Source organism: Haliaeetus albicilla, chromosome 12 (assembly GCF_947461875.1).
Source record: "Haliaeetus albicilla chromosome 12, bHalAlb1.1, whole genome shotgun sequence".
Classification (NCBI taxonomy): domain Eukaryota; kingdom Metazoa; phylum Chordata; class Aves; order Accipitriformes; family Accipitridae; genus Haliaeetus; species Haliaeetus albicilla.
In genome coordinates, this window is record NC_091494.1 from 33,011,699 (window position 1) to 33,022,342 (window position 10,644).

The window sequence follows — 10,644 nt, forward strand, 5'->3', positions numbered from 1 at the left end:
GAGCCACTCCAAGGGACCCCCACTGCAGTTCTCCCCATTGCAGTCCACCTCGCATGCCCTAATGGCAGGAGCATCCAGAGCGAAGCAAGTCCTGTGCCCCATGCTGATTTAAACAACCCTAGAAAAACCGCAAATGAAACACATGGATTTAGCATCTAAGGCCCCTTCCCAACTATGACCAACAGAAAACATCTGTAGGGGGAAGGCACTGCTTATTTACTATCTGAAATGTCAGGGAAACCCAAGAGAAAAAGAAGCAAATGCAGCAATTACCCAGGCCTCCTATAGCCCCCTGCAATAATCGAATATAGCTAATTTGCACTGACTCCTTTTTGTGCTGACTCCAGGCATGGAACAGAAAGATCATAAAGGAAAACCACCCCCAACCCCCTGGTCTCTCTTTTTTTTTTTTTTTCTTTAAAATTGGGAGCTCAGGCTAACTAACCCCTGGGAGGAAAACATCCAGCCAGAAGGGCGGGAGCTTTAAAAACTTAATCCTTTCAGGCAAATGCAAAATACTTATGTTTCAGCTGGAGAATGAATCAGAGATGATTCCCAGCAATCCCTGATTTAGTAACAGCAAGAGCTGGGTGCAGTGGATGCAGCTTTCTCCTCTCCCTCTACCTGCTGAATCCATTCCAGTTTTTGAGGTTGATTTGGGACTGGTCGGGGCAGCATTCACTCAAACCTAAACAGCCTGCTCCCATCATCGACAGGGAGCCATGGGGTCAACTGGAAACCAGAGAAAATCTGTTTAGTCATTTCTAAAGGCAAAGCAAACCATGATGATATCACTTACTCGCACAGACGCTCAGTCGGCGGTTTGCTGCCAAAGCACCTGGTCTCGCTGCCTCAATAAAGCAATCAGAGATGCTTTGGTGAGCTGTAAGGGAGCCCCTTACACTTTATTAACCAAACCCATGGATTTCTTTTTAGAAAACCCAGCAAAACTGATGCACAGGGCCGTGGGTGCAAGTGGGACCGCATGAAGCTGGGCTCAGCCCCAAGGCAGTGAAGCTCAGCCCCCCTTCATCCCCATGGGGTGTTTTGGGGAGCTGCTCACACCCATCCCAAGCAGAACCCCCACCCCATCTGCATCAGGGACTTTTGCAGTGGAGGAACAGCCTCATCCTCCAGCCGCCTCTTGTCAAGGCCGGTGAGCTCCCCCAGCTCCCAGGTCAGCACCAGGCCGTCCGCCCCCACACCGGGCAGCCTGCCTGAGCGATAACCGCGCTGCAGCGGCAGCATCTGGGTCCGGAGGGAGGACACGGCCCCCGGGAGCTCCCACAGAGCTTCGGATGGCCACCAGCAGGCCAAGGAGGTCGGGAAACCTCACGCTACAAAAAGGCTGCATCCCACTGCCCCCAGGCACTGCTGCCCCTTGATGGAGAAGTGTCCCAAGGAGACCTGGCCTTCCACTAAAAGGGCTCACCTACCCCAGCACAGGCAAAGGCAGGGTGGGAAAGTGTGGAACAGCACTGTGGGGACAAGGGGGGCATGGCCAGAGCCAGCACACAGCTGCCTGGAGCACCCACCAGAAATAGCGTGATGCTCCACTCTGTAAACGAACCAGCTCACAGCTTTTGCAACTTCTGAGCAGCAAGGGGAAAGCTGCCGGCACCGGGGAGCTGCCTGCCTGCCTGCCTCTTCCCCACGGGTTTTACTGACTCAGGAGGCAACAATTAAAACCCCTCTAAAGCAAGGTCGTCCTCTGCTCAAGTTGAGGGGCAGGAGCTGAATGCCACCAGTGCTGGCGAGCACAGCGTGCAACATGCAATCACAGTCAGTTCTTGTGCTTCAATTGCAACTGCAGGTATGAGCCAGGCTGAGGACCCTGGTGCAGCACGCACATGGCCAGCAGCACCGCTCTCAATAGCTTTTGCAATAAATAAACAGGATAAATAGAGGGGAAGGGAGGCTCAGAGAGAGGAAACAACGTGTCCCCGAGTCACCAACAGCTAGAAACAGATTGCAGGGCTCCTCCTCCAGACCTGCTCTGTTCTCTGCCTGGGAATGTTATTCTGTGGTCGTATCACCTTCTCCCAACCTCACCCCCCAGCACTGTTTCACTCCTCACCTCCTCCCCAGTACTGAAGTATTTAAGCAGCAAGCCCAGGGTTGGTGGTCCAGTAAGAAATGCAAGCAGGGAGGCAACCCCTCTCCTGGGACCAGACTAGGTGGCCTTTTTTTTAGTTCATGAGGAATTCAAGGGGGAAAAAAAGAAAATAAAAAGAAGAAGAAAAAAAAAACCCCATGTCCAAAGTTCTTTTTTTTTTTCAGCAACTGCAATTGTTTCTGTTTCCTAATAAATCATGTAGGCCGGGGACAACCAATCTGCACAGCATTATTATTGTCTCAATACATTTGTTGAAAGAAAAATAACACTGCGGCTTTGCTGGAGCAGACAGGATCTGCTTTTCCAAAAGGTTTGTTGATACTAGCCCACAATCTTGTCAGGCTCCATGTATACTCTGGACTGAAAGAGCTTTGCTGCATTCCCATCTCTAAGATACGGAGAGTCACCAAACCCAAATATTACTCTGAGCAGCTGAGACCTCAAAAGGTCTTTCTTTATTTTCCTCCACACTCTGTTTCCCATTAACTCTTCAGCAGCATTTATATGCATTAAACTTACGGAGCCCAGCGGCTGAACTCAGCTCCAGGCTGAACTATCTCACATCCATCTAAACAACAGCAACAGTTTGCAATGCGCATGATTTGCTCCAAGAGATTTTCCACTGGACATGAACAGGGCACATCTCTCCTGCACACGGGCCAACCAGGAGCAGCCCAGGCTCCGTTTTGTGGATAAGCGTCAGACTTTGGTACATGCTGGCCGACATATCAACAAGTTACTGCCATCATACTGCCCCAGACAGTGATTCTCAGCCTTCTCCAGCCCGGGCAGCACTAAGGAGCTGTGGGCTCTGCTCCCCGCCAGCCCAGTCCTTTGCAGCTCCCCATAGCTACAAGAAGCATCAGCACCCTGGGGACAATATGGACGGGCCATATGCTTAAAGCCCCAGAGTTTAAGCAGACCCACATCATGTCAGACCAGAGTCGGGACCCTATGCTGGTCCTTGGTAACCCTGAGAGAAGCAGCTGGTTGGATTGGGTGCAGAGAGCAATGCCCTCAGGTCAATGGTGTGCCCATGCCCTTGTCTGTCCATGCTCCACTTGTGTCATTGCTTACCTCTGAATGAGTATCAGACAGTCTGGATTTTTCTGACATTTTGGTTTTTTCCATAGGACATGGAAACTAGGAGATTCTCCAGCACATCCAGGAGGCTCCAGCCAGGGCATATCAAGCGCAGCTGCAGCTCACACAGGGACAAAGACGTACTCACTCCATCATGAAGCCACAGTGCAAAGGCTGCGAGATGGTCCAACACAGACCCTCTGGGCTGACCTCGTGGTGCTTTTGAATCAGGTTACCTAACCCACAGGTGTCCCATAAGCAAAAATGAAATGCCTGAGTTGTGCTTACCCTCAGCCCAGCCTCATTCGCCGGGAATGGCCAAGTTGTCCTGCAAATCAGGACAAACAAGGCAAAGGGAGTCCCAAAAGGCTTTGGGTAAGCACCCACAGGAAGCCCAGGCAGGGCACATCAGCTCAGGGGCACCCATTCACACCCATGATAGACTAATACCAGTCTGCAGACATGGAAAGAAGGGAAACACCAAGACAAAAGAGCCAACAACAGGGAGTGCTGCCTCACTCAGAGGTGCAGCTCGAGTGAGAGCTGCTGGTGCCCATCAGCTCTGCAAACTATTGCAGTCACTGAACATCTCTATGGCCAGTAAACAATGTCACAGCAGATAAAACGTGTCCCCTAATATTTCCAAGTGCCACATATTCTGAGACCTATGGCTTTGAGGGAAATGATAGTTTAATTATGGATGCTAAGCTAAGGCTACATTGGTTTTGGAAGTTCAACAACAAGCATAGACGGGTTTTTCCACCCAGGTTCACTTCTGCTGCCTCTGCAGCAGTTCCCCAAAACCAGGCTGCTTACATGCAGGGCTTGCTTACGTCATCCCCTATTCCCTGCTCACAGAGGGCCCTGTGTCACGAAGGGGGAAGCAAAGGACATCTGGTATCACAAGGGAGCCGAAACAACCCTACAAGTGTGGGCAGACATGGCTGCTCATGGGCTGAACCCATCCCTTCTGATGGTCTTCAGAAACAGTGGAAAAAAACCAAGTGAAATAAAGGCCAAGGTTTAGCTTCAGGTTTAGCTACTTTTAAAGGTCTCTCAAACACGGTTAATGCATGTACTAGGTCCTCTCACATCCAGAAGCCACTCCTGCAGTGTTTACACCAATGGCATAAGGAGGCATTTGCATCCATGAATCTGCAAAAGGCACTTGGTCTTCTCTCAGTGCGAAGGGGCAATTGAACTAGATGAGTCCAGCCAGGGACACATCCCCATTGACCGTGGCACTCACTGTCTGAAGTTAGTCAGTGCTTGAGCCAGACTGAGCAGCCCAGGTCTTCCTTACCCAAAATCCACCACTCATACCCAGCTCCCCAGTATCCACCAGCATGCAGGGCTCGGGTGTCCCCACAAGCAATGACAAAAATTCAGCACTGTGTTACCAGCAAAAAACAGCCACAGATTAAAACATCCCCTGGAGGATTAAAGAAAACTTGCAGGGTAGCAGCATTTGGGGTGGATTCTGAAAGCAATTTTTTCCACCCTGGGAAAGTCTTTTTGCATTTGGGGCACAGTAATAGGCAAGCAGGATTTCTCTGGAATAAGCAGACTAAGAACAACCCAAGGAAGAGTGGTAACACTGCGTAGTCAGAAGGAAAAAGCCCAAGGGCAAGGCAAGCTTGGTTTAGCTGCCCCAGACATCATTACACAGGGCTTGGGCTGCTGCTGCAGCTCATCGGCAGCAGCCCGAGCCCTGTGTAACGATCTCGTGTCCATGCTGAAATCTGTCCCTGGGATGTATCCGTGCCTGAATTTCATCCTCCCATCAGGTGAAGATGCACAGGTGAACCCTGTTACTGGCACGCTGTAATCTTCATCCAACAAACAGCTCCCGTGCAAAGCATTGACAAGTCTCCAAGAAACTCCGCCACCCAGATCATAATGAAAGATGTGTTTGTTTGCGTCTCATTCAAGTCCCAGTTTGTCCTCTCTAAAAACCACAGTGTAATTCAGCTCCAAGGCAGGCTCCGGCATGGCAACAGCACAAGAGCAGTGCAGGGGGTGCCCAAGACCCCCCTCTCCGCTCCCTTTAAACATAACTCCGGGCTGAGGCGACTGAACTGATTTTTTAAATTATTATTATTATTTTCTCTCTAGGCAAATAAAGCCTCTGCACAAACCAGTCTGACTCTGACTGGATTTGGCACTTCACAAAGGAACCGGAGAAACCGGTTGGTGATGGGGCAACCCCTCCACAACCACCACGGTCCTGGATGGGCACCTGTCCCGGCCCCCCACATGCACAGAGGTGGCAGTGGCATCCATGCTGCCTCATCCACCCCTTCCTCATCTCTCTCCTTTTAATAAGGAATTTCAGCAGGTTTCCATGCAGGACAATAACAACCTCACCACTGTATGTGGCAGCGGGGCTCTCCTTCAAGCTTGGCACAAAGCCCTTCTCCGTCAGCTCATTTCAAGTGGGATAAACATCTTTATCGTGGGAATGGTAAGGACCAAGCAGGATCCAGCCCCACAGCTCCAGAATCCCACCTGGAGAAGAGCCCATGGAGCTGATGGAAGCATCAGGAAGGACCCATCAACCTTTCAGGGCAACCTGGAATTGGCAGCAAAGCTGCTGGAGTCAGTATCATTTTGGCCAGAGTGGGGTCCCACATCATCCCAGACTCCAGGCTAAGAAATCACCTCCTTCCTGAAGCGGGTCTCTCCAGGAGCCACACAAGAGGCGACAGCCCCAAGGGGGATCCCCAATTCCACACCACCAACTTGCTAACGCCACAGGACGGGGGCCACAGGGTGGGAGAACTGGCTCTGTGCTCCCCGACGCACACGGCACACGCCGCTGCCCACGAGCAATGCACTGCTGCGGGTCCTGGAGGTGCGACCTGCTGCAATGGAGACAGAGCAGGGAGCCTCACCCAGCACCGCGCTCACTGCTATTACTGGGAGATCCCTCCGGTAGATTAGACGCACAACTGGATCCTCATTACATGCACAAGATGTTCCGCACGTCCCAGCTCAGCGCTTAAAACTACATGGCCACCGGCTGCAGAGGACAGAGCCAAAGCTCAGGTGTCCTGGGTGCTGTAAGCCCAGCACAGCCCCACTCCCAGCAGGAGACAAGACCTCTGTGGTGTGTTTTTCAATCCAGAAGCTCATCACTGCCTCACCCACCTTCCATAGTAGTTTTGTTCTGACATATGCATGAGTAATACCATGAAAAAACACTCCAGTGAGACTCTGCCAGCCAGAGGAAGAGCCTTTGTGCCCTGATTCACCCGTGCAATGGGGGGACGTAGCAGCAAAAGCAGCATTGCTCCAACACACATTTGCCCCACTAATTAGTCCAGGCTGGACAGCACATGCTCCCCAGCAAGAGTGCAAAATGTACTCCCAGAAGCTTTTACTGAACTTCTTGGCTGTTGCACCAAGCATCCAAGACATGACTCTCCCAAAACCAACTAATCACTCACTCCTGCTGCGTTACTATGGCCTCTGAGCTCCAGGAGATGCCCCCCGGTTTTCAGAGAAGCCAGTAAAAGTCAAAGCAGCTAAATCAGCACCCAGCCCTGGGGAGAAAGCCCTGAGTCAGCTCTGCTGCGAGCACAAGCCTACACTCCTCTCCTCTCCCTCTCAGCGCTCCTGGCAGCCTCATCCTTGCCCTGGCAGCACTGCGTCAGCCTGCACGCAGACAGCACGTGGGTGAGGCTTTGCAGGCTAGAGACCTCAAACACAGGAGCAGCCCGTGGCTATCCGCAGCCCAGGGCCAGTTAACTCCATGCAAGCACCAAGGGGTCACCCACAAACCTGCTGGAACGTCTCACAGCAACGTGCACTATCACTAGCACAGAGAGAAGGAGCGCTGGGAACCAGGTTATAGAGCACCCGTGTCCTACAGCAGCCTCAGCTCAACATCCCCGCTTCAGCTGGGGAAAGGGGGCAAATGCCATGAGGAGTCCCCAGCTGACCCAGCGCTCTGCAGCCCCTTCTGCAGCAGTCACTACCGGTGCTTTTGTTACTGTGCTTCAAGGCCACGAACAGGCAAACTCAACCATCCTAGGAACTGCCTGTCTGTCTATTCAAAACCTCTCCTACAAGCTGGGCCCCTTTGAGGCTTTGCGAATCCCCATGCATGCAAAGGCTGCTTGCCACAGCTTCCTCCCGATTATTATATTTGGAAGTTCTGCATCTCCTCCCCTGCAGGGAACAGGGAGAGGAATAAAATATGAGACACATTTCTTTAAACTAGGTGAGATAACTATTGAAAATTACCCTTTCTTTTGTCTTCTCCTCTCGCCACTGCTCTCACTTAGATCTAGCTGGGTGCTCCTATCCCAGAGGGCCAAAAGGAGTGTCTTCCCTTAGAAACTGCTGCTTGGCCTCAGCCCAGCTACACGACGCACTGCCCACATCGCAACGGGAGCGAGCAGCCAGGTGCTGGCTGCAGCAACGACCCCGTACTGATGGCGGTGCATGCTGCTGGCTGGTGTGCTCCCAGCCCGCCGTGGGCGTCCCCATCACCCACGCTCGGCTCTGGCACGCAGCCCGGGAGAACCGCCGAGGAGGGACACAAGGGAGCACGTTTTCTGCCAAGTCTTGGCCCGAGATTTCCAAATGCTGCCTGGGGCAAAATCAAGGCATTTGAGCGATGCTGAGATAGGTGGATGTGACACCCCAAAATGAACTTCAGAGGGCTGTTTTGTTTTCACTGCTACTAAGCATCTTGCTGTTGGTAGGGGGGAGAAGGAAGAGAGTGCTCACAGTTACTCATAGGGTCTCCTGATGACTCTCAGTGAAGCTCTGAGGCAGACTGATAGTAAAGGAGAAAGGATTGTCTGGAGAAGGCACCGCCTTTGCTCCAGGACCCGGACCTTCGCACCACGTTCCTGCCCACCTGCAGCCAGCCAGAGTAAGGCTGGCTGATGCTCACTAAAAGGAGGATCAAAGTCAGCTGAAGGAAGAGAGGGCTGGCTCCTGCAGCAGAAAGGGGAATCGCTTCTGTCAAGCTAGAAAGGAGAAACTTGGTTTCTCCTCCCTCACCCCAGCAGCTCCACTCCTCCAGGCCTCAATCTTGCTGCTGTCAAGACATTTCTGCACATTGTTTTGGCTCCATATTACTTCTAACCCCTCAGAGACTTGCACGTGTCTGCCTCCTGTTTTACTTAACAACCAGTTTGGTTTTCAATTTGATATCTCCTGGAACAGCTGGTCCCAATATTGCTAACCTTATTTACCATTCAACCAACATCTCTGACAAGCATCACTAAGAGACTTTTCCAGTTCCAGAAATAAGTATCATCTAATTAAGTTTGTAATGAGCAGAAGGAGAGCTCCTATCTCCCTCAGAGGTGTTGCACCACATCAGCTGGTCAGGCTCAGAGCTCATACAAGTCCCATCACACTTCAAAGACGAGATATGCAGGAAACACCTGCTGCATGGCACAGCATGTCCTTGGGTGCACAGCCTCCTCCCCAGCCGGTGAACACTCCTGGAACGCTCAGGCAAGAGCCAGATCACCTCTCCCACCTTCTGCCATGGTGACTCACTTCATATTGCATCTTTCCCCCTCTCATTTCAAGCAGCACAGGACCAAGCAGGTCTCTCTGTACGGAAGAAGACACTGATGCTGGTGTTCAAGGTGCCAACAGCTTAGCTACTGTTTTGCTTGAGTGTGGCCACAGCGTCCTCCCCCACAGCCCTTATGTGTCCTTAGAGTAGGGAGAAACTGTTGCACAGAGGACCAGACCACAATGTGCCCCAATACAGTAGATAAATCAGGGTTGTTCCCTCTCCGGCAGAGGACAGGCTGAGCCATGCTGATGATAAGGTGCTTCTCCCTTATCAGGAAAAGAGAGCAGCAGCAGGTTGGTGCTAAAGCAACATCTGATGCTTCCCAGCAGGGAAACTGGGATCACCAGCAGGAAAGATACAGCAGAGCCAGGAGAACGTGGCAGCAACAGAAAATAGCTTGACAAAAAGCTGCCTATCAAAGTCAGTTGGCCTGCGGGTGGGATGGGACATCACCCGGCAGGACAGGCTGTAGGGCACGCACCTCCCTGCAGCACGGCCATGGCTCATATGCAAGAGGCAAAGTGTATCAGCATAGCTTGGAGAAAAATGGCCTGTTCTTCCTGAACAGGAAGCAAACAGGTGTTTTTATCAAGATCCTCTGGTCTGGCTGTAGGCAAACCAAGCACAGCAATCTCGCTCTCCTCCACGCCAGGCGCTGAGGTCATGGTGTTTGGAAAAGAGATGATCCTGTCTCTCCACAGGATGAAAGAGGGCAAGCTTTCCCCCAGGCAGGCAGCATCTGATAGACCTCAAACAGACCAGTGTAGACACCCACACGAGTTTCTCAACCTGCCTATTTGTCACCGCAGTAAGCTCTGCATGGCTCTTACGTAGGAAGTGACTTAGTTCACCAGTGGGCTCATTACTGATGCTTTATGGAAAAATCAGAGAAGTAGAGGGTTACCATGGAAAGTGTTTTCACTAACAACCCAAACCACACGCTTGCCAGAGTTCGGATGCAAAAAAGCGGCAGATGCCTTGTGCCTATTTATGGGTAGCGTTGCCCAACTGAAGGGGACTTTGACGAAGGCAATTCAACTTCATTAGTTCTGCTTTCTTAGGAATAGATAATTCAGTCTGTTGCTTTTAAGAGGAATTCAATTATGTCAGGTACCAAGAGGAAGCCTTCATCTTCAGAGAGCTGCAGCGGTAAGAAAAGCAATGCTTTGCAAGCATCTGCTCCACCTCTGCCTTGAGTCACCTTCAGCCAAGATTTTTCATTAGGTGGCAACAAGCATGCCCTCACATAACGCTGCATCAATATGTCATTTGCTTCTCATTACGGAGTGGAGTCAGCACATGTGAGCAAAGACAGTGACTTGTAATACAACCTTCTATCCCCAACTCTGCTGCCAGATAGGTTAAGCTATAATCATGTTTCAAAGACTTAAGAGTGAGCGCTGGAACTGGATTTTAGGGCGATGGGTGGAATCCCTCCATTAACCTCCTGCTGTACAAAGTGCACACACACCTAGCTATTGAGAGATGTGGCACCAGGCCCTGCGGCCACGAGTGAGTCCTGCAATTACCAATGACTTGCTGGGGATGATGCACATCAGTCAACCTGTGATGCTGCAGTGAGCAAGGCTCAAGACAGGGACAAGGGCGGGGGGGGGGAGAAAATGTTGCAGAGCAAGATCTTAATGCCACTTTGATTAAAGAACTGGGTTCTGAGCAAAGTTATTGCTCATCCAGCCACTCCCTCCAATGCTCTGTAATTGTAGGTGTGCAAGCACCATCAGTGTGATGGACACATTGCAACTACAGAGCACTCCAACACTGCATCTCAGCAGTTTGTTGTGGAATTGAGACAGAGCAAAAATCAGCAGGGCAGTATTTCCTCTCCTACCAGGGAGCTCACAGGGCGCAGGCAGCTTCTCAGGGGAGAGCAATTCAG